The 22,493-nt window shown below is 46.4% G+C and overlaps 1 protein-coding gene across 2 annotated transcripts in view; it reads left to right on the forward strand.

The window, feature by feature from the left end:
* PRMT3 (protein arginine methyltransferase 3) overlaps positions 1-22,493 on the forward strand; it is a 739,945-nt gene that overhangs the window by 605,209 nt on the left and 112,243 nt on the right. The window lies entirely within an intron of this gene.

Below are 22,493 nucleotides of genomic sequence, written 5' to 3' on the forward strand. Positions count from 1 at the left end.
GCTGGCAGGAGCTTTTCCTCCTAGATCGGATTCTGAGCTCTATTTCCTTGGGCTCGGCTCGGAGAGGACTGGGAGGGGTCGCTGGACCCTTTATAATATATGCCCTATGAGGAAGAAATGGACTGGTGTGAGGATCTGGGTTAAGCCAGTAGACTGGATACTTCTCCAGATACAGGCATGCCTTGCTCCTCTTCCATGGCTACAGAGGAGGAAACTTTCCTATGCAATGGTGGTGTGTAGGGTGGCTGAGGTCCTTGACCTTCAACTACCCTCAGTGACAGCCAAGACTTATCTCTTGACAGAGGTGCTACAGCCGGCGTATCCACATCTGAACCCTTACTTCCGTTCAGTGATGCCCTCATGGATGTCTGTTTGGGTACCTAGTCCAAACACTGCACAGAGGCTCCTGTGAAAAGGATGATTGCCCACTGCCATAGTCCTCTCCCGGGGGGACCCAACTTTTCTCATTCAACACCCTACCCCTGAGAGCTTGGTGGTCCAAGCCTCAACTTCTCACAGCGTGTTTCCTAATGCTGTCCAGGAGAGGGAATCCAAGAGGCTGGTTTCATTTGGGAAGACATTGTTTTCTTCCGCCAGCCTGGCATTGCGGTCTGTGAACACTGCAGGCCTTTTGGGCTGTTATTCCCACACCCTGTGGGACACGTTTGCGCAAGAGCTGCCACAGGTTCTGGAGGAGATCCGAGCTGTACGCTCTAAGGCTGTTGTCGATGGGAGGGATACAGCAAAGTTCACAATTTGTTGTGGACTTTACACGACCGACTCGATAGGCAGAGCGGTTCCCACAACAGTGGCCCTCAGGCACCACACCTGGCTAAGGCTGTCTGGCTTTTTGGGGGATGCCCAAGCTTCCCTTATGGACATGTCCTTTGATGACACCCATCTCTTTGTAGACAAGGCAGATTCGGAGTTCAAGTGCTTTAAGGACTCTTGGACTGCAGCTTGGTCCTTGGGCCTCACGGCTGTCCCTTGTCCTCCCAATCTGCCTTTCGTTCCTTTCATGGCTACGGAAGGGGCTTCCAGCCACACCAGTTCTTGGCCAGCCAGTGTGCCGTGCATGCTTCCCAGCCTCTGTGTGGATGAGTACCAATTCAAAATACTCACGTTGGCTGAGGTTCTGTCTGCCCTGGACCCAGGAGACTGGATGGTAGCGTTGGATTTGCAGGACGCCTATTTTCATATCTCGTCCTGACTGGCCATTGGATCTATCTGCGGTTTACATTAGGCAACGAGCATGTTTAGTTCGCCATGCTCCCCTTTGGCCTTACCAATGCCCCTCGAGTGTTCACCAAGGTGATGGCAATGGTTGCAGCTCATATGCAAAGATCAGGAGTTCCAGTCTTCCCCTATCTCGAAGGCGGGCTAGCCACAGGCTGTTGTCTCCCACATCCAGACTACGGCAAACCTCCTTAGTTTTCAGGGGTTCACTGTAAACGTGTCGAAGACACAATTGAGTCCCTCTCAGATTACATTAGAGCTGTTCTGGATCCGATGCAGTTTCGGGGTTGTCCTCCCGAGGGACGAATCCAGTAAATTCAGCGTATGATACTGATGTTTCAGCCTCTATCCTAGATTTCGGTGATACCAACTCTGAGGCTGCTGGGACTCATGGCCTCCTGCATCCTGCTGGTGGCACATGCCTGATGGCATATGTGGGCTCTGCAGTGCGACCTGAAATTTCAATGGGCGCAGCATCAGGGGAATCTCTCTGACATTGTCCAGATCTCGGAGGGACTGCAAAGGACCTGCAGTGGTGGCTATCGAACCACGATTTGGTCAGATGCAGACCCCTCTCCTTTCCCCAACTAGATCTGACAGTAGTGTCAGATTGGTCACTCCTGGGATGGGGCAGCCATCTGGGAGAGGTGTAGATTATAGGACTCTGGTTCCTGAGCCCAGAATCCAGGCCCGACATCATCCAGCTAGAGCTCCGAGCGATACGATTGGCATTGAAAGCCTTTCTACCTTTCATCAAGGGAAGGCTAGTGCAGGCGTTCACCGACAACAACACCGCTATGTGGTATTGCAACAAACAGGTCAGGGTGGAGTTGTGAACCCTTTGTCAAGAGGCTCTGTGTCTCTGGACATGGTTGGAACAACAGGGCATATTCCTGGCGGTTCAACATCCGGCAGGCTCTCAACGCCAGAGTGGATGAACTCTGCCGAAGATGCGTAGCAGAGATGGCACAAGGTCTCTTTCACCAGTGGGAAGAGCCTTGGTTATATCTGCTTGCCTCTGCCAAGAATGCACAATCTCAGCAATTTTGCATGCTGGAGTTTCCAAGGTGCAATCACTTGGAGATGCTTTTTGTCTTAAGTGGAACTCAGGCCTCCTGTACGCCTTTCTCCCCATACCACTCCTGCCCAGAGTTTTCAAGAAGATCAGGAACGACCGGGCCCATGTCAACCGTGTGGCTTCGGACTAGGCACGGAGAGTCTGTTATCCCGAGGTTCAGAGCATGGCCATCGATCCTCCGATCAGACTGCCCCTTCAGGAGGATCTTCTGTTGCAGCAGCAGGGGAGGGCTCTCTGCTATCTTACATGTAGATTGAGCAGCAGCAGTTGACAGTTTTTGATCTTCTTGAAGGCTGTAGCATCATCTTGGCAGCCACACGTCTCTCCACCAAGATAGTATACGCCTGCCGCTAGAAGGAATTTGTGACATGGTGAACAAAGAAATCTGTTGATCTCCTTTCTTCCCCTGTTTCGGAGGTTCTACTGTTCATTCTTTCCCTTGCCCAGGGCTCTGCTTTGGGCACTCTCAAGGGCTATTTATATGTCATCTCTGCATTTTTGCGGTTGCATGTTCAGCCTTTTTTGTTCAAGTCCCCTATTGTACATAGGTTCCTCAAAGGTCTTACTCATCTCTTTCCTCCTCCTTCATTGATTATGCCCCTGTGGGGCCTTAATCTGGTTCTAACATTTTGGATGTGTGCCCCTTGGTAGCCTCTCCACAATGGCACCCTTAGGCTTCTAACACTGAAAACAGCCTTCCTTGTGGTAATTACATCTACCTGCTGAGTGAGGGAGCTGCAAGCCTTATCATGTAAGTCTCCTTATCTCTCTAAATACCCTGACAAACTGGTGATTCACACGAGGGCCTTTTTTCTACCAAAAGTGGTCACACCTTTTCATGTAGGCCAATCTAACACTTTGCCTACTTTATCCCCCTCCCAATCCTTATAAATAAGGGGAGAGACTCAGCCGCCTGGACCCAAAAAGAGCATTGGGGTTCTACCTTGACAGTACCCAAGAGTTCCGGGTGGATAACCAACTCTTTGTGGGGTATGTGAGTGCGAAGAATGGTCGGGCTGTGTACAAGTGAATCATCTCTTGTTGGGTTGTGCTCTGCATCAAAATCTGTTATGCACCATCCAAGAGGCAACCTCCTGAAGGTCTGCAAGCTCATACCACCAGAGCTAAACCTGCGACCACTGCGTTACCACGTGGAGTTCCGGTCCTGGACATCTGCAAGGCAGGAACAAGGTCATTTCTGCATACGTTTACCAAACATTATTGCTTGGAAAGTTAGGGCCATAGGGATGGCTGTTCGGTCCTGCAGGACTTTCTTGTTTGAAATTGGTTCGCAGACCCATATCAGATGAACAATTTACTTACCTTTGGTAACACCTTATCTTGTAGAGACTGTATGTAGCTGCAAATTCTTTACCGACCAACTCATCCTCCCCACTCTGCGAATGGATTTCTAGGGATAGGGATTACCCCCTCTCAGGACTTTAGTTTTGACACACCAGTGGTCAGTGTTCTTCATGGCTTTGCGTTTCTGCTGTGGAAACTGTGAAAAGAAACAGATGTTGGTGCGCTTGGGTGGCATCTATTTAGGTACTGCAGTGTAATTTCTGACACACGTGAGTGGTGACAGATCCGATTGACACCACCTACCGGCACGCAGGGGTACTGCTCATGGAAAATCTTCCATATCCAGTCTGACGCCTGGGTAGAATTCAAAGGTAAGGAATCTGCAGCTAGATACAGATCTGCCAGATAGGTATTACCGAAAGTAAGTAACTTGTTCTACAGCCCCAAAAGCTTAACACAAGTTTAAAACATTGAAAAAGAGGTAAAAGCTTACCAGTGTGTAGGCCAGATCACTTGAAGGATATATTATATTTTTCCGAAACAAGTTCCTTTTTTAATTGAAATGATTGTTCTTGTTGTTGATCAGAAATGATTTCTTACTTGAGATTGACCTACTGTGTCAACTTTCATGCACTGACTGGGTTATCCTTTCAGTAGTGTGCCAAGAAATGATGAATGTTCCGCTACAAAACTCCAAATACCATAACGTTATTGCTGAGGTTGTAGAGGGAGGAAGAAGAATAGTTTCTCACCATGAAGGTAGCCTACATTTCACTTCTAGTATTTGCCTCACTGATATGTTTTAGCTACCGCCATTAAAACTGAAGTCCAGAGAGGAATTTTGAGAATTCAGTTTGGTATAATTTGTTCCCTGATTACTCCTTAGCTTTTTATCTTCCTTTTAGGAGTGTGCAACACTCGCATAATTTACTGTAGAGTAATTACACAGACCTATTGCAAAATTACATGTAAATTTAATTTAGAGTTGTTTACCGGTTGCTTGTGTACAAAAAACACTGCTGCTTGAATTTGTAGTTTTGCGTTCAAAAATTACCTAAATGGTCCGCTCATGTAAGAAATCTATCTGAAATGATTGTTGAACATCCACATTAGAGGTAGTGCTGCTCGCATTGAAAACGCTGTTTCTCACGTTAAGGTTTGTAGTTTCGTGCGGAAAAATCACCTGAACGACCCGCTCGGGTAAAAAAGAGAAAAAAAAATCAACCTAAAATGTAATTCGCTTTCAAAAATTACCGAACTGTACATATTATGTTAACATTTCTCCCCAAAAGTATTTGATGTGGCATAATTGCATAGTTTTGGTAATTTTACTAAAATAATGTTACCCTAAATTACGCCAGTTACACCGGTGTAATTACAATTTTGCTAAGGCCTACTTCTCTTTCCTTCCAAGATATGGTAAGTGAGAAACATGCCCCTCTGGTTATTTGTAATCCCCTGTCTTGCTTTTGGTGTGGCTAGGAGGCCGAAGCATTGCTGACTGCAGGAAGAAAGCCACAGAGGAGAAGCAGAAGTTCATCAATTTCTTTATTTCTGGGCACCAGCAGAGGTCTTTTCCAGGCTCCATGTTTTAAATGCTTTCTTCTCCCTGAACATGACAAGATATTTACTGGGAACAAAAGAAAAAACGCTTTTGCTGCAGCAAGGCCGCCTGTTCTGCTGCATCGTCCTTTCTTTCGCAGGAGGGAGCGCGGTACAGCTTCGGTTAGTTATTGCCCAGATCATTAGTCATCGTTTTCAATTTCGCAGTCTCTGTTGTCCAGACTGGAAGTTGAATGACTGGCTGTGGGAGATAATAAAGTTCACTGTGATTGGTCCTGGAGGTGCTGGAGATGTGCTGTCAATGATGGACTAATGGGGTGGTGAGAGTGTAGCACAGGGAATCGCTCCTCTAGTTGTAGTTCTGCTCAAAAGGAAAGTGGTGCAATAGATTTACTAAATGTGGCATGCAGAGGCCTTATTTTAATATGTTCCTTCCTAATAGTCAGTTGTTATATAGGTAACTGCAGGCAGTAGCCTGGGGTGGTAATTTTATTTTTTGTGTATGTGAATATCCTTGAGACACACAAATAGTCGGACACGAATTTCTTGTTAATCTTCTGTTTGGAATTCAAAATTATGTTCCTTTTGTTGATGTTCCATTGGAAGGGGTAGTATTGTGGGAAAGCATCATGGGTGGCGAAGTAAGCCTTATGCAGTGGAATAGGGTGAGACAGAAAAGGGGGCTAAACAAGCATTTGCAATGCAGCAGGTCTCACACTTGCTCGAGTTAGAGCTATTAGCGTTGTAAGTTCCTTACTGGGCTTTTCTTGCCACATAAATTGAAAACGAAAAGTAAAGTAAAACAGTTGAAATAAGCAAGACGATTTAGAGAGCCATGGCTGCCATAGGCATGAGTGCAAAGGAGAGACACAAAAGGAAAAAGAAGGTTACTCACAGTTAACCGTATTGGCAATCATGAAATTATCCATGTAACGGGCAGTCTGCAAGGTGGTAACAAAACCGCCCCAAGTAGGGACAAATGTAAAGCATTTACCAATGATGACAAATGATTTTTGAGAGGCAAGCCCACAAACTAGTGAAAGTGATGGGCATGAGGTGGTCGTGGTTAAAAGCCCACAATTCTTACAACAGGTCAAAGCGCTTGCGTGCTCAACCTAAAAAGGTCCTCGCTGTTCGTGAGTAGCTTCCCACTGCAGCCTTTGCTTTCCCTGTAAGAATCTCAGGCACTCCTAAAGAGTTTTACATCGGATTGGGGATGGCAGCAAATTATTATTATTTCATTTCAATTAGCGCAAACCACAAGACTTGCAGGAAGTAGTGACAGAGCGCTTTATATAGTGAGTATAATGGTACTTTTGTTGTAGGGTGTTCATCCCACTTTGTATTGAAGTATTCTTTACAGCTCTTTTTGCAGGAACTTCTGACTGAATAATTCCTGTGTCTACATACCCACATGCACTTTATTTATTGTCTATTTATTTAATCTCTCTCTCGTGCATGCCGCCAGTGGCCTCGGCAGAGCACTGAGAGAAAACCAAGATGGATACACCAAGATCGCTAAGACTATTTGAAACGATGAGCTTTGAGTGGCTTCTAGAAGGTAACAAAAATGATGTGTACTGCACTAAATTTCTACAGTGAAAAGGGAGCAGGTGAACAAAGGACCAATGCAGTGTTTTTCCTTTTAGAAAGTTTAGTCAGCTGATGATAACCAGTATAAGACTGAGCGCACTTACCATCCACTATGTGGCATTTGTATTCTTAAGACCGGCAAAGTGGCCAGGCTAGCTTTGAAAAAGAGATGGTGATCGGCAGTAGGCGGGGCATCCCGGTTTCAGTCCTTTGAGTTTACATCCCTTACATGAGAAGCATAATAGACCTGAATGTGTTCTTATCAGGAATTTACACTTGAGAAGCTGAGTGAGGGAAATAGTTTATTAATTGATCTTAAAACAGCTGGTTACTTTTAAAAAGGTTCTAGTATTACAAATAAAGTCTTTTAATCGTTATTGACCAGTGTCCCAGAACGGTAATGAACAGTTAAGATGGTGAGGGTATTTCAGACCACACGAGTTGCAAGTCTTTTGGTCTGTAGAAGGCCCCACCTGGGAATGGGCTTCTTGATTATTCCTGTAAATTAATAGGTTTTCTGTGTTGTTGCCATTCTAAGGCAAGACTACGCCAACTTAAAAACGTCCTAATGAGGAGCAGATGCATAGTTTCTTTTTTTTAGACCACAGGTCACAGCCATATCTTGCACAGCCCGCAAAGAGTTAAAATGTTTTCTGGCAGACACACTGGAGGTCATTTCAGTAATTGACCCTGAATTAATCAATAAAAAAAATCACCATTCCTCCATCGCTAAAGCTAAGTGATATATATTTATAAGCAACCTAAATGGCCATAAAAAGTATTTGTTTAAGTTGGCAGTTTAGACATTCAAGGTCTTGTAGCATCTAATGCAAATCCTAGGTTCTTAATTTTTCGCTCACTCACTACCTGGAAACGAGGAAGCCTTTCCTCCCTCAATAGATTACGAGGGCTGATGGCAGATTGTGCGATCTCGGTCTTAGCCACATAGAATTGGCCAGCTCTTGTGCATTGTCTTAGCACTCAACAGACAGGTCCCAAGCTGCTCCAGGCCATCTTATAGTGATAACACCCATTAGGTAAATTTGAGTTTTATTGGCATTGTAATGAGAGACACAGAGGAATAGTGACGTCCACGTAATTGTTCAACATTAGAAGCCCACACACCTCCATTCCAGTGTGCCTTTCACTAGATGACTGAAACGTTGAAAAGACCAACATTTTGAAATTGTTGTGGTATTTCATTCGCCTCCTTAATCGATGCCTCTCTTGTCCAAAGACGCAAGCATGCTCAAGTATCTAATGAGCTCCTTGAAAAAGGGTTTCCAAAAAGCAGCCTCTATGGTGTTATACCACCCGCCACCAAAAATTCCAATTCAGCAGTTTTACACACATTTTCATCAAGAGGCTTTTTGAAATTCTACGGATATGTTGCATTTAGCATTTCCTTGTATGCAAATTTGCTAATCTGTCTCAAAGTTAATGGAGATTTCCAAGGCCCTGTCCATCTTTGTCATTTTGCAAACTGTTGCCTACAGTCCAGGGGATATTCCTGGCAGGAAAACTGTGAACCATTTAACGGTTTCTTGGGATACTTTGTGTAATTTAGAGTACAGTGTGAACATTTTCTGTCCACCCTCAGGAGGACTGAAATCTTGCACTCCACTGCCCTCCATTGATAGTCAACCCAGAGGGTGTTGTGCACCTTTTTGTCCATAGGTTTGTTCATTCTCTCTCTGTCAAATGAGCAGCCTTGTTTGTTGGAACCAACTCAGATGGAGTGTCCCTGATTTCATGTGTGTCGAAATGTGATTTAATATGATCCCTCTTCTTTAAACATTACAGAGTCATTTTCTTGGATCTCAGGCACAATCTTGGTCTTAGGGGAACAAAAACTACAGTGGCCACCGTATAAGCTGATCTGTGGCTTGGACAATAGAAATCCCTATGCCTCATTTATTCATTTATTACATCTATGTGCCTGCCTTTGTGCAGTGGATCATAATATTTTGATCAATTGGCTGTTAGCAGTCAGCTTGGAAAGGGTGTCTCCGTTCTTATTTTCCTCCGTTCTGTTGATACAGTATAGTCTGTCATGCCTGGAGTTACCCTTCGCTCTTTATGCCGTAAACTTGATCCCACTCAGTTCTCTCCAGACTTTCCTCATATATAATTCATTATTTCATTTAAGTAGTAAGTAGTGTGAGAAACTTGGTTTTTGGCTAAGGGGGTGTGAAATCCTACTCAAGCAAAAAGCCACAATCCTTGTCAGGGTGAACCACAAAAGAAGGTACTAAATCAACCTGTGCTCAAGTCTCTGGTAGCATGGCACAAAAACAGTCAGGCTTAACTTAGAGACAATGGGCCTGATTACAACTTTGGAGGAGGTGTTAATCCGTCCCAAATGTGACGGATATACCACCAGCCGTATTACGAGTTCCATAGGATATAATGGACCCGTAATACGGCTGGTGGTAAATCCGTCACTTTACCGTCACTTTTGGGATGGATTAACACCTCCTCCAAAGTTGTAATCAGGCCCAAAGTGTACAGTATTTGTGCAGCACTTAAACAACTATAAAGTGAAAACATGACAAAAGAAAAATCTCACATTCATTTAGACAAAATAGAGTACATTTTAATAAATTATGTCACTCAAAATATCAAAACTCCAATCAGTAGAACCAAAGTTATGATTTTTTTAAGTTTAAAGTAGAAAATTGTGCCTAAAAGAGCAAAGTGCCAAACCCGGACATCTAGTCACATGACTCCTGGGCAAAGTTTAAAGTTATGGTCAACTGGGATGGAACCTGGGTCTGATACACAAAGTGGATTAGGCCCGGTCTCTGCTTACCTATGGAACCTTTAAAGAAAAATGTCTCAGAAGGAAAAGTTCAGTGGGTCAAGGCTGCTGGGGGTGTCTGAGAAGGCGTTGGCGTTGAAGAGCGACTGGATGAAGTTGCTGTGAAGATTTGTACGTTTTGACTTAGTGTTTTTTATGTATGTTGAAAATGTCCAGTGGGACAAAAGCTGTAGGCTGTAGCCAACAAGGGCTCCACGAGTCTGGATACTCCTTTGAGGACCAACTGAACAGGATTCACTGCTGTTGAGAAGAACCTAGCGAAAGCTGCCGCAGAGTCAGGCCGACCAGCAATGCACCTTGGGGAGGCATCAACGAGCAGGTTGGTCCTGGACTCCTCTCGGTTGTCAGAGCACTTTTTGGCAGAAACTTTAAGTCCCAAGATTTGGATTTGGGCTGTCTGGACAACTTTAGCACCACTTCCAAAAGCCCATTACTGGAGGGGCACCACTCAGAGAGTCTGGACTCCTTCACTCTGGGTCCAGATGTGGGGTCAAGCTGGTTGGAGTCTTTTCTGTCCCTGAGGCTCTGATCAAGCGGCTGACCAGCCAACTAGCTCTTGGAGTCACTCTGGTGGTTTTGGATTCAAGCAGAAAAGCAGGTATCAAGCAACAGGGTAGTCCTCTGAAGGTACAGGACATGCATCAGGCAGCAAGGCAGTACTCTTGGAACAGCAGGGCAGTCCTCTGAAGTGCACAACAGGCCACAGGCAGCAGGGCAGTCCTCTGAGAGCCCTTCCGTAGGTCCAGAAGTAACTTGTCTGGGAGGAATACACAAAAGCCAACTACATCTAGTCATGTGGTCCAGGAAGGAGGCTGCAGGCACCAAATAGCTAGGGCAAGAAAGAATATGTTAACTTTCTAAAAGTGCCATTTTCAGAATTGTGACTGAAAATCTGACTTTACCATTAAAGAGGATTTTAAATTACAATTCCTTTGAAACCATAAATAGCATTTCTATCTTCTCCAACACAAAGGTTATCAAGTAACCCAGTGTTATCCCCTGGGAGACGGAGGCCTCACAGTGGTGAAAAACAGACTTGTGAGTTTTTCACTACGGGGGCATGTAAAACTTAAAAGTACATGTTCAACCTTTTAAATACAATGCACCCTGCCTTATGGGTTGTTTAGGGCCTATCCGAGGGGTGACATATGTATTAAAAAAAGGAAGTTTTATGCTTGGCAAAGGGGTTATTTTGCCAAGTCAGATTGGCAGTAAAAAACTGCACATAGGCTGCAAAGACAGGTTTGAGGTATGTTTAAGAAGGCTACTTAAGTGGGTGGCACAATAATTGCTGCAGGCCCACTAGTTGCGTTTAATTTACAGGCCCTGTGTACATGTTGTACCACTTTGGTAGGGACTTACAAGTACATTTATTATGCCAACTGAGTGTAAGCCAGTGTTACCATGTTTAAAAGAGAGAGCATAAGCACCTTAGCAGTGGTAAAGTGCACAGAGTCCAATGGCGAACAAAAATGAATTCAGAAAAACAGGAGCAGTAAAGACAAAAAGCCCGTCATTACAACCCTGGCAGTAAATCCCGCTTTCCGCTGTGCAGAAGACCGCCAACATACCGCTGCAGCCGCGGAATTCCGCTACAGGTATTACGACCCACAGCTCGGAATCCGCCACAATACAGACACCCACACAAGTCCGCCACACCAAAGGTCAGTGATAAACTGGCGATAACAAAACCGACACCGTCACGCCAACAAGAATACGCCCACACTATCACGACCCATGAATCAACGCGGCGGTCATTCAACCGCGGTAAACCATTGGCAGGACACACCGCCGCGCTCAAAATACACACACACTAACAAAACACAACCACATTGGACAAATCGAAATACACACACCTGATACACACACCACACCCACACACCCAATCCAATATAAAACACACACCCACATCACCCACAAACCCTTACAACCAAAAATTTTAAAGAAGCCCAGAGAGAGAGACTACCAAAAACAACACCAGCATCCACAGACACACAACATCCACGCACCTCAAACAACACACACCAACACATCCCCTCACACACACAACAGACAGCACCTCACACATCACCCACACCACATCATGACACCTCAAAGACACCGCAGGTTCTCTGAGGAGGAGCTCAGGGTCATGGTGGAGGAAATCCTCCAGGTAGAGTCACAGCTATTCGGATCACAGGTGCAGCAGACATCCATTACAAGGAAGATGGAGCTATGGCTCAGAATTGTCGACAGGGTCAACGCATTGGGACAGCATCCAAGAACACGGGATGACATCAGGAAGAGGTGGAACGACCTACCGGGGAAGGTACATTCCATGGTATCCAGACACCAGATTGCTGTACAGAGGACTGGCGGTGGACCCCCACCTCCTCTCTCACAACTAACAACATGGGAGGAGCAAGTCTTGGCAATACTGCATCCTGAGGGCCTGGCAGGAGTAGCAGGAGGAATGGACTCTTGTAAGGCAAATCTTTACTACTTTATCCCTCCCACCCCACCTGCATGCCATCACATACCGCCACCCTTAACCTCACACCCATCACCCCAACAACCCACAGATACCCCACTAACACAACCCACACATCCCAAAACTAACCCCTGCATGTAACACCAATGCATGGACATCCATCACCAAAGCATGTCCAGTAGAGAGACCCACTCATGCCCCAAAAACACCAATCACACACGGGCCATGGCAATAATGCAAGCACAGGAGTAGAGGGTCACTCACCCATTGCACAAGATGGCACACACAGATACAATAACTATGCATTTACCCCCCAACAGGACCCATACCCAACTTCATCGGACAGGAGGTGCCAGAGATATCCAGTCCCCCCACAGAAGAGGCCCACAGTGATGACAGCAGCTCTGCACGCCTGGATCAAGATGACCAGCCTGGCCCATCAGGAACCTCAGGACAGTCGGTTCCCCTAACACTGTCACAAACCACCACTGAACCTCCCCCTTAGGAAACACCACCACAGCACCCACCCAGTGGGCCCATCCCTCTGTCCCCAGAACACATCAATCAGCAGTGTGTCCACCACTACAGGGAACCCAGGCAACCCCACTAACACAGGACGATCAGGGACCTGGGGGCAGTGGCAGTGGGCACACGGTTCAGGGGACAGAGGCACAGGATAACAGGGAAGCTGGGAGGACTGCTGTGCGACAGGGGGAGGAGAGGCCCAGGTAACCCACTCTCCACGAGGCACTCTCCAACATCATGGGAGCTTACCACCATTCCCAGGAGACCATGGGCACAGTACTGGCCAAGTTTCAGGAGACCCAGCAGCTGCAGGAAGAACACTACCTGGGGATCAGGGAGGACTTGAAGTCCATCAACACCACCCTGGTCACCATTGCAGGGGTGCTGGCAGACCTTCTCAACAGCAGGAGGGACATAGTGGCACACCAACGGGCCCCTGACACTAGCCTGGACGATGAACAGCCCTCCTCCTCCTCCGCCGGCGCTAGTGAACAGGAGGCACCGCCACAGGAACAACAGGACACCAGCACCCCACCCCCTGCAGATGGAGAACCACCCCGCAAACGGTCCCTGAGATCCAGGAACAAGACAGAGAACATTGCCAAGACCCCGCCAGGAAATGAGACCACCCTGAATGTCACCCTTCTGCCCCACTATGTCACCCTGTCCACCTTAATCTGCCATTGCTCTACTTCCTATGCCCCTTTGGAGAATGCACCTGTGAAACTAATAGAATGGACTCTGCCATGGATATACCTCCACCATCACCCCATCCCATTTAACAACCCCCTCCACTTATTTGCACCGAAATAAACATACTTCAATCACAAAACAATCTGGAGTCAGTCTGTCATTTTACTTTTTCACATACCAATGTAACACGGCTGTAGGCCAGCAATAAGCATAGCAGAGGGCACAAAGTGGGGCCCAGATCTGTGAAATGGAAAGTCAAAGTGACAAGTCAGTGTCCATACACTGGGTGAAAATAACAGGTGTATGCTAGCTCCAACAATAGTATGAGATGTGGGAAGCAGTTGCATCTTCTTACCTGTGTCTCACTGGATGTATTGCATGATGATGTTGTTTCGGTTGTCAATATCCTCTTCTTCTGCCTCCTCTTCTTCACTGTCCACAGGCTCCACAGCTGCCACAAGTCCACCATCTGGCCCATCCTCCTGCAGAAAAGGCACCTGGCGTCGCAAAGCCAGGTTGTGCAGCATACAGCAGGCCACGATTATCTGGCACACTTTTTTTGGTGAGTAGTATAGTGATCCACCTGTCAGATGGAGGCACCGGAATCTGGCCTTCAGGAGGCCGAAGGTGCGTTAGATTATCCTCCTAGTTCGCCCGTGTGCCTCATTGTAGCGTTCCTCTGCCCTTGTCCTCACTGGGGTCAGTAGCCATGACAGGTTGGGGTAACCAGAGTCACCTGCAAATAAATATTGAGGGACAACTGTTAGACACACACTAACCCTTAGGGACAACCCCATACCCAGACACCTATGCCAACTGTATTGGGACCTTGGACTCACCAATTAGACACACACGGTGCATCAGGAGTTGCCCTATTACATAAGGGATGCTGCTATTCCTCAAAATGTAGACGTCATGTACAGAGCCAGGATGCTTGGCATTCACATGGGAGATGTACTGGTCTGCCAAACACACCATCTGCACATTCATCGAATGGTAGCTTTTCCCGGTTTCTGTACACCTGTTCATTCCTGCGGGGGGGTACAAATGCCACATGTGTCCCATCAATGGCACCAATGATGTTGGGGATATGTCCGAGGGCATAAAAGTCACCTTTCACTGTGGGCAAATCCTCCACCTGAGGGAAAATGATGTAGCTGCGCATGTGTTTCAGCAGGGCAGATAACACTCCTGACAACACGTTAGAGAACATTGGCTGGGACATCCCTGATGCCATGGCCACTGTTGTTTGAAAAGACCCACTGGCCAGGAAATGGAGTACAGACAGGACCTGCACTAGAGGGGGGATTCCTGTGGGATGACGGATAGCTGACATCAGGTCTGGCTCCAACTGGGCACACAGTTCCAGGATTGTTGCACGATCAAGTCTGTATGTGATTATGCTGTGTCTCTCTTCCATTGTCGACAGGTCCACCAGGGGTCTGTACATGGAGGGTGCCGCCATCTCATCCCCTGCCCCAGCAGACGTGCCCTATGGAGGAGAACAGCGAGCAGAGGGTCATCCAGCACTGAGGTATCACAATGTGTTATTTGCTGAAACTTTGGAAATTTGCAATGTGCCTGTATCTGCCTGTATTCCCGGCCTAGATAGGTGTGACACAGTTTTTATCCATCCCATGTGGCCCCCTGAAATGGCGGCTGCCTGACCTGTAAGGAGGGACAAGGGGAAATGAGGTAACTGCGCTGGCGTTGTACACCGTTGCGGTAGGCGGTCGAAGACCGCGGCGCTATTCTGCATTGGTTAACATTGGGACCTATGGGTCCCAGGAGCCAATGACGATGTACGCCGGCTGTGACCGCCATCTTGTCTGTTCCCTCACTTGATACCTGACCTTCAACAGGTGAGGACCTACACTGCAAGTGCTGCTGTGACCTCAGTATGGAAGCGACAATGGCTCGAGTGACTGGGGAAAGAGCCCCTGCCTTCACTTCGGAGGAGTTGGGTAAACTAGTGGATGGGGTCCTCCCCCAGTACACGCAACTGTACGGTCCTCCAGACAAACAGGTAAGTACACTGTGAGCCCGCTGCATGGGCAATGCCTGTTTTGATTGGGGTGGATGGAAGATACATGAGGGGGGCTGAGGCCTGCATGTGCGGATGGTGAGTGTATGTGCGTCAGGGCATGGGTGGGAACTGGTGGGCAATGAGTATGACTGTCCGGACGGGTGAGTAATTTCCTTTCCCCCTGTACCATTCCTCTAGGTCAGCGCCCACCAGAAGAAGGCTATTTGGCGTGCCATCACCAAGGACGTCCGGACCCTGGGGGTCTACCACAGACGGAGCACCCACTGCCGTAAAAGATGGGAGGACCTGCGCCGCTGGAGCAAGAAGATGGCGGAGGCCCAGCTGGGGATGGCCTCCCAACATGGAAGGGGTGCCCGTCGCACCATGGCCCCCCTGATGGACCGGATCCTGGCGGTGGCCTATCTGGAGTTGGATGTGCGCTTGAGGGAATCACAGCAGCCACAAGGGGGTGAGTACACTCTCATTCAGCTGACTCTGCGCGTATTACGAGGTGTCTGGATGGGGGAGGTGGGCAGTGGGTTCTCCTAGGCCAGGGCGAACTTGGTAGGCAAGGTCCCTTGTGAGGCAGGCTCTGTGGCACCCCAACCCCACTAGTAGTAAGAGCCATCTACAACTAGTCAGGCTCCTTTGACTTCCAGGTGTGCAGCAGTTGGGCTTAGGGCTCGTACCCCATGGGCATGTGAATTTTCTCGGAACTGTTAGTGCATGACGTAGTGCTGAGGGCTGCTCCCAGTATGTTTTGTCCGCCAACGGTAGTGGTGTTGCATGCACTGAACATGTGTTTTTTCTGTCTTTCCCACCCCTTTTTGTTGTCTCCCTGTTCTTGTGTGCAATAGCATCATCAGGCGGAGGAGCAGTGGCACAGCAGCAGGAGGGAGCTGCAACTCACTTGGCCCTGGAGGGTGAAGCAACGTTGTCTGAAGCCACCAGTGGGACCATCCACATGCAGACACAGCAACATCCACTGCCTCCACTGTGTCCCCCTCCTCCACGTCCTCCTCCTCCCTCCCTGTCTCGTCGCCACTCACACCTGCATGCACTACATCCTCAGCCACTACCTCCATCACCAGCACGCCCATCACCACACACCGCTCACGTGCACTCACCACCCCCACTACCATTCACACATCCCCTGTGTCCTCTCCCAGTGTGTCTGTGAGCCCTCCTCCCAAGTACACAAATGCAGGCACACACCCACCCAACATCCATCCACCTCACAACAGCCTCCGGCCCATGCACCTTCACCCAAATTCAACAGACTTATACCACCAACAACCACTACCTCCTCCTCCACTCCCAAACCCACTCCATCTTCCCGTCCCAATGTGTCCAAAAAACCTTTCCTGGCAAACCTTGAGCTCTTCCCTTCACCTTCTTCCCCTAGGGCCAGGCTTTCCAGGTCCCAGCCCAGGACCTCAGCCACCATATCCCCAGGCACAGTGGTGCCAGCAACTGTGAGGTCATTGTGCGTGCCACCCATCAGGGCTGCCAGTGTGCCACGTAGCGAGGGCAAGGACATTCCGCCACCTGCCAAGGTGAAGAAGGTGCCCACATCCCAGAGGGAGAAGCCGCAGCTACAAGCCACAAAAGGCTCCGCAAAAACAAAAGGGGATAGTGGCAAGCCACCTGCGGCACCAAGGTGGGGAAGGGACAAAAGCAGAAGAGCAGGTCAGGACAGGGCACAGTGGCACCGACTGAGGGACCAGTGTCACCCCTTCTGGCCAAGACAACACCAACCTGTACGGCGGCAAACACCGCCACCTGCACCGCAGCCTGCACAGCCACCGGCACGTCTACAGCCTCAGCGACAGTCCCCAGCATCTTCCCCAGTGGGCAGCCGTCCGAGGCTGCAGGAGAAGTCCTGCTGTGCCCCTCAGCCGGTGCTGACCCATGCACCAACACAAGCACCGCCGCCACAGACACCGCCGCCACCAGCCCCGCGACGTGCTCGGACAGTGGCACCACCGCTGACATGGCTACCATCCCCAGTGGTCAGTCCGAGGCTGAAGGAGAGTTCCTGGACCCTGGCCAGCTTCCATGAGGCATGACTTCCATCACTGTTTGCACCTGCAGGTGAAAGGCAAAGCTGCAGCGGTGTGGGGTATGTCACTGCCTCCATGGCATATCATGCTACCTGTTCCTGCATACACACCCAGGTGAGGGAATGGTACCGGCCACACTGCACCTGGAGCACTCTGGGCACCAGGCCCCCTCCTGAACCAGTAGAGAAATACATCCACTACCTCTGTCCTTGGCAGGATGAAGCACTCTGGGCACCAGGCCCCCTCCAGAACCAGTGGATAAATAGATCCACTACCTCTGTCCTTGGCAGGATGAAGCACTCTGGGCACCAGGCCCCCTCCAGAACCAGTGGAGATTGACATCCACTACCTCTGTCCTTGGCAGGATAAAGCACTCTGGGCACTAGGCCCCCTCCAGAACCAGTGGAGATTGACATCCACTACATCTGTCCTTGGCAGGATGAAGCACTCTGGGCACCAGGCCCCCTCCAGAACCAGTGGAGACTGTTATCCACTTGAGAGACTGTGGCTTTGCACTCCCCAAGACCAAGCAGTGGGCAAACTACCCACTGGAGAGACTTGAGAGACTGTGGCTTTGCACTCCCCCGGACCAAACAGTGGGCAAACCACCCACTGGAGAGACTTGAGGGGCTTTGGCTTTGCACTCCCCAGGATACAGCAATGGGCATGGAGCCCCCTCGTGCAGAAGTGGCGTCGTGCCTTCATCTGGCTGAGGTGCCCCCACTCCCCCTGAGGTGCCTGTTTATTTTCGATCTGATGCCCCAGCAGTGTTCTCTCCGTTTCCAGTCAGGTATCTTGTGTGGGCTTGGCCCATGCATTTTGGGCCCAGTGGTCCACGGACAAATATTGGTACACTATCCGGACTTGTGTAGTTGGTGTACATATTTGTTTATACTGAAAATTGAATTTTGACTATCAGATTTTTCATGATTACAATCGTTACAATCATTTCCTTTTGTCCTTGCGTTCTTCTAGGGGGTGATGGGGTGTATATGTAATGTTGCTGCATGTATTTGTGTGTATGTTGTTGTGGGTGGGGGTGGGGGTAGTGCGTGTTGCGTGTGTGTCACTCTCTTTTCCCTCCCCCCCCTCCCCTGTGTTGTAGGTGCAGTACTCACCGTGGTCGTCGACGGGGTCTGTCCTGCTCCTGATAGAGCAGGAGGTAGAGCGGCATTGGTAACACCTGTAGTTGGGGCTCCATGGCGTCCTGGTTCCTTGTTGGGTGTCGAGAGGTGAGTGGTTTCCGTTCCTCAGACTGTTTCCGCTGTGCTTTTGATGGCGTTGGTACCGCCCCGGAAAAGGTGGCAGATTGGTGCCTTGTGATACAGTGGGCGGTACTTTGTCTTCCGCCTGTCTGTCGGCGGTTACCGCTGCGGTGTTTGTTTGTACCGCCGTGACGGTTGGAGTGTTAAAGTGGATGTCTATGTTGGCGGTTTCCGCCATGGTCGTGACTCCATTTTTTTTTCCGCCGGCGTGTTGGTGGTATTACCACCGCTTTAACACCGACCGCCAGGGTTGTAATGAGTGTTGTGGTGACCCTGCAAAGAGGACCAAGTCCAACAAGTAGTACTAAAGATAATTATATTTTGTATTATTACTGCTCCTCCTACCATTGTAAGGGCTGTAAATAAAAGGTGATGCTACTACATAGTGAAGTGGTATTCAATCTACTGACCCCAAAAAGATGGCAACTCAGGATTTAAAATCTTGGCATGAAGATAACTGGATTTCTGTGCTGAGCGTCTAACTCAATGAGCCATATTGCCTGCATGTTTAACTATCATTGGCGGTCTGTCACCTTGGCAAATTACTTATTTGTTTCAAGGCCTAAGCCATTTGAATTATAGCAGTAGTAGCACTCACTACTTTTGCCTCTTGGTCAGTTCTCTCCACTTTGTTATTAATTATTTACCTTAGCAGAAGATACCTTTTTTCCATATTGTATAGCTTCAATAGATAAATATCCTATTCTGCTCTTCCTGTAGTATCTTAAAATGACAAAAGTCACAATAAATAAGATGCGATGAAGTCATAAACATATTTTCTAAACATTTCTCAACAAAAGTCCACTATTGCTGTAGTTTCTTTTTACCTTTTCGAGTCCTCATATACCCCAGTGTTGAAGATACAAAATCTCTTCAGGACACTGTTCTTTTACTTAGCAAGAATAATCATAGGGCAGATTGTTCACTTTCTTATTTTTGTTAAAAATGTAAATATCTAGTGATTACTTCTAGAACATACTATATAGTAATTTAAATAAGTCTGTAAAATGCATGTGGAAATTTAGTAAATAGGTAGTCGTTAATCATTAAATAAGGCTTCTTTTGTTTTATTCAAAAGGCAAAATCGTCTTTCATCTTGCTCAAGGAAAATTGCAAGATTTCATTATTCAGTTTTGAGATTGACGCAAAGAAGGCGGCAAAAAATTATAAAAATGTTACTAGACCTGCAGGTCGAGTAGCTTGAATAAACTACTCGACCTAATTGTAATGTAATTGACCGGTAAATGGGTCTCCAATTGTGTGATTCTAGGCAATTAGTTTACAGTTACCTTTTCCTTCATTCTCACATACGAGTGCACCTTCAAATATGTGAGCTCAGCGTTTTTGCTGCACAAAAAACGTTCTGGTTTAATTAAATAGAAAAAAATGTTTTGCTCCGTGTATAATAAGAACCTAGCCCACATATAGGGGACAAATGATCCATGACTTGCCTCTTAGTTTACTAATAGCATTGACATCTCAGTTTATGTTTAAACACTCACTTTAAAAAATATATATTACTAAAGCATGATATGGTTGCACCCTGTCATTTACAGGCAGTACATTTCCAAAAAATTTCCAAAAAGCTTCCCACTAATTTGCAGCTTTACTGTTAAAACTATATAGAGCATTAACAATAATCTGTGAAAATTGGGTTTCAGAAAACATATTTATATTTTGCACATCACTAAGTTAAGAGTTCTGATTTGTTATCATCCTTTTACATTTTTTGTTTTTTTATCACACAAGTACAAAAGATGGGCTTTCACAACTACTGAAATATATTTTGATTTGTTTTACAGTTGACTTACTGTGACCTTAAAAACTGTATGGTGTCAGGATTTTCCTAACAAACAACATTTAAATAACACTTTTTACAGCAGGTCTGAGACGTCACCTTACAAAACTCCTGGAACTTTGCAAGTGAGGAGGGACATTAATTACAAGACAAACTGACTTTTGACCTCTGTCTGTCAACACAGAGCAAATGTGACTGCATAACAAGATTTAAAGGGGTCTTTATTGCTCCTTTACTTTCTGACTGAATAGAACACCTGGTCATTGTCGACTCCCCAGAAGGGGCAACGAGATCCTAAAAATAGCTCGGCCTGATAAAAAAAATTACTCATCCTCTGCTTGACGACTTACAAGATTTCATACTTGAGAGAGCTGTTCTCTTGCAAACTGCATTTTGACAATTATGATAAAAAAAAAGGGAAAATGGAGCTTTGAAGGAGACAAATGGTCTACATTTCTAGGAATCCAGACTTCAATTGAAAAAGAGCCTATCACTGAGCATTATGAGATACATAATTTCAGTTAGTCATTTTGCTAGTACATTCTGAATGACACTCTGGAAAAATATGCATAAACCCATTTACGCAGGACCCACACAATTTATTGGTGTGCATTGCCTTTGTTTTAGGATTGTAGTTTGATTTCCTTAGGGTGGAAGAAATCAGGTGTGAAATTGTGGCTCTTATGTTTTTTCCTAATTTTCTGAGACGGTTTGTTATTATTCACATGTCCTCAGCACAATATTTACTTGTAAGATTAGTCATTTATAGTAGATTACCAATCAAATTGCTGATTGATGTTGTAAGCGGACTTATCTAAACTTATTTAAAAGAACACGTAATTTTTTTGTTAGTTTTTTTACTTGTTTTGTTTCCACTCAACAAAAACCTCACAGATTGCTTTTTGCTTTAGGTTGTGCAAAGATAATATTAAAAAACTTCTAGAAGACCTGAAAAATCCCAAGATTTGTAAAATAAATGCACCAGCTATCACAATATCATGAAAATGTTACAGGGCCTGCAGGTCTTTTGACTTGAATTATCTACTTGGCATTACTGTAATGCACCTGACCCATAACTGATCTCAAAGTATGTGAACCTAAGCAAATATTTACCATATCTCCTTATTACATTTGGGAGCACCTTCAAAAATGAATTCAGCATGTCTGCGGTGCAAAAATCCTTTTGTTTGATTTAATAGATTCAACTTTTTATTCATGTATAATAAGAATCTAGCCCACACGTAGGATATCCAGTACCCCTGATTTACCTCTTAATTCACTAATGGCATTGTCATCCTGGCGGGGGCAGGAATGTTTCTCAGTTCTTGTTTTGAAAATCTCACTTTTAATAAATCTATTAGTGAAGTATGATGTAGTAGCACTGTATCATTCACATATTTACAGACCACACATTTTCCATTGAAATGGTAGTGAAGTTTATCACTGACATGCAGTTTTCTGATAAACTGAATAGCGTACATATAATAATGTGTGAAAATCAGGTTTCAGAAAATATTTGCCATTTACACATGAAGTAAAGTGTTCTGATGTATTTTTATCCTATTAAAATCTTTGTTTCCATCACACTTTTGAATAACTAAAAAATGTATTGTTTTAAATATTTGTACAGTTAATTTACAAGCTATTTGAATGTTGTGTGTCTGAAAAAACTGACATTGTACATGCTTTCATTTCACACTCTGTGCCCCTCATGATAGTCAGACAGTTCACTTTAATAAAACGTCTAACTTTGCAGTCAGAGTAAGAAAAATAAACACTAATATCCAGGATAAAATAAGGAGCAATTTGTAAAAAGGCATAGGCTGACATTTGACCTTTGTCTTTCAGCACACGCATTTAAAGGCATCTTTATTGCTCATGCACTTTCTAATTGACAGAGCACCTGTTCATTGTCAGCTCCAGCTTGGTCACCAGAACGGGCTAGTTGGCCCTAAAACTAGCGTGCCCTGATAGCATCTGACTCCCCATAGTGAGTTGGTGAGTAGATCTTTTTAGGCCTGTATTTATATAGTCTAAATGATCTCTATTCAAACATT

The sequence above is a fragment of the Pleurodeles waltl genome, chromosome 3_1, assembly GCF_031143425.1.
Source record: "Pleurodeles waltl isolate 20211129_DDA chromosome 3_1, aPleWal1.hap1.20221129, whole genome shotgun sequence".
Taxonomy (NCBI): domain Eukaryota; kingdom Metazoa; phylum Chordata; class Amphibia; order Caudata; family Salamandridae; genus Pleurodeles; species Pleurodeles waltl.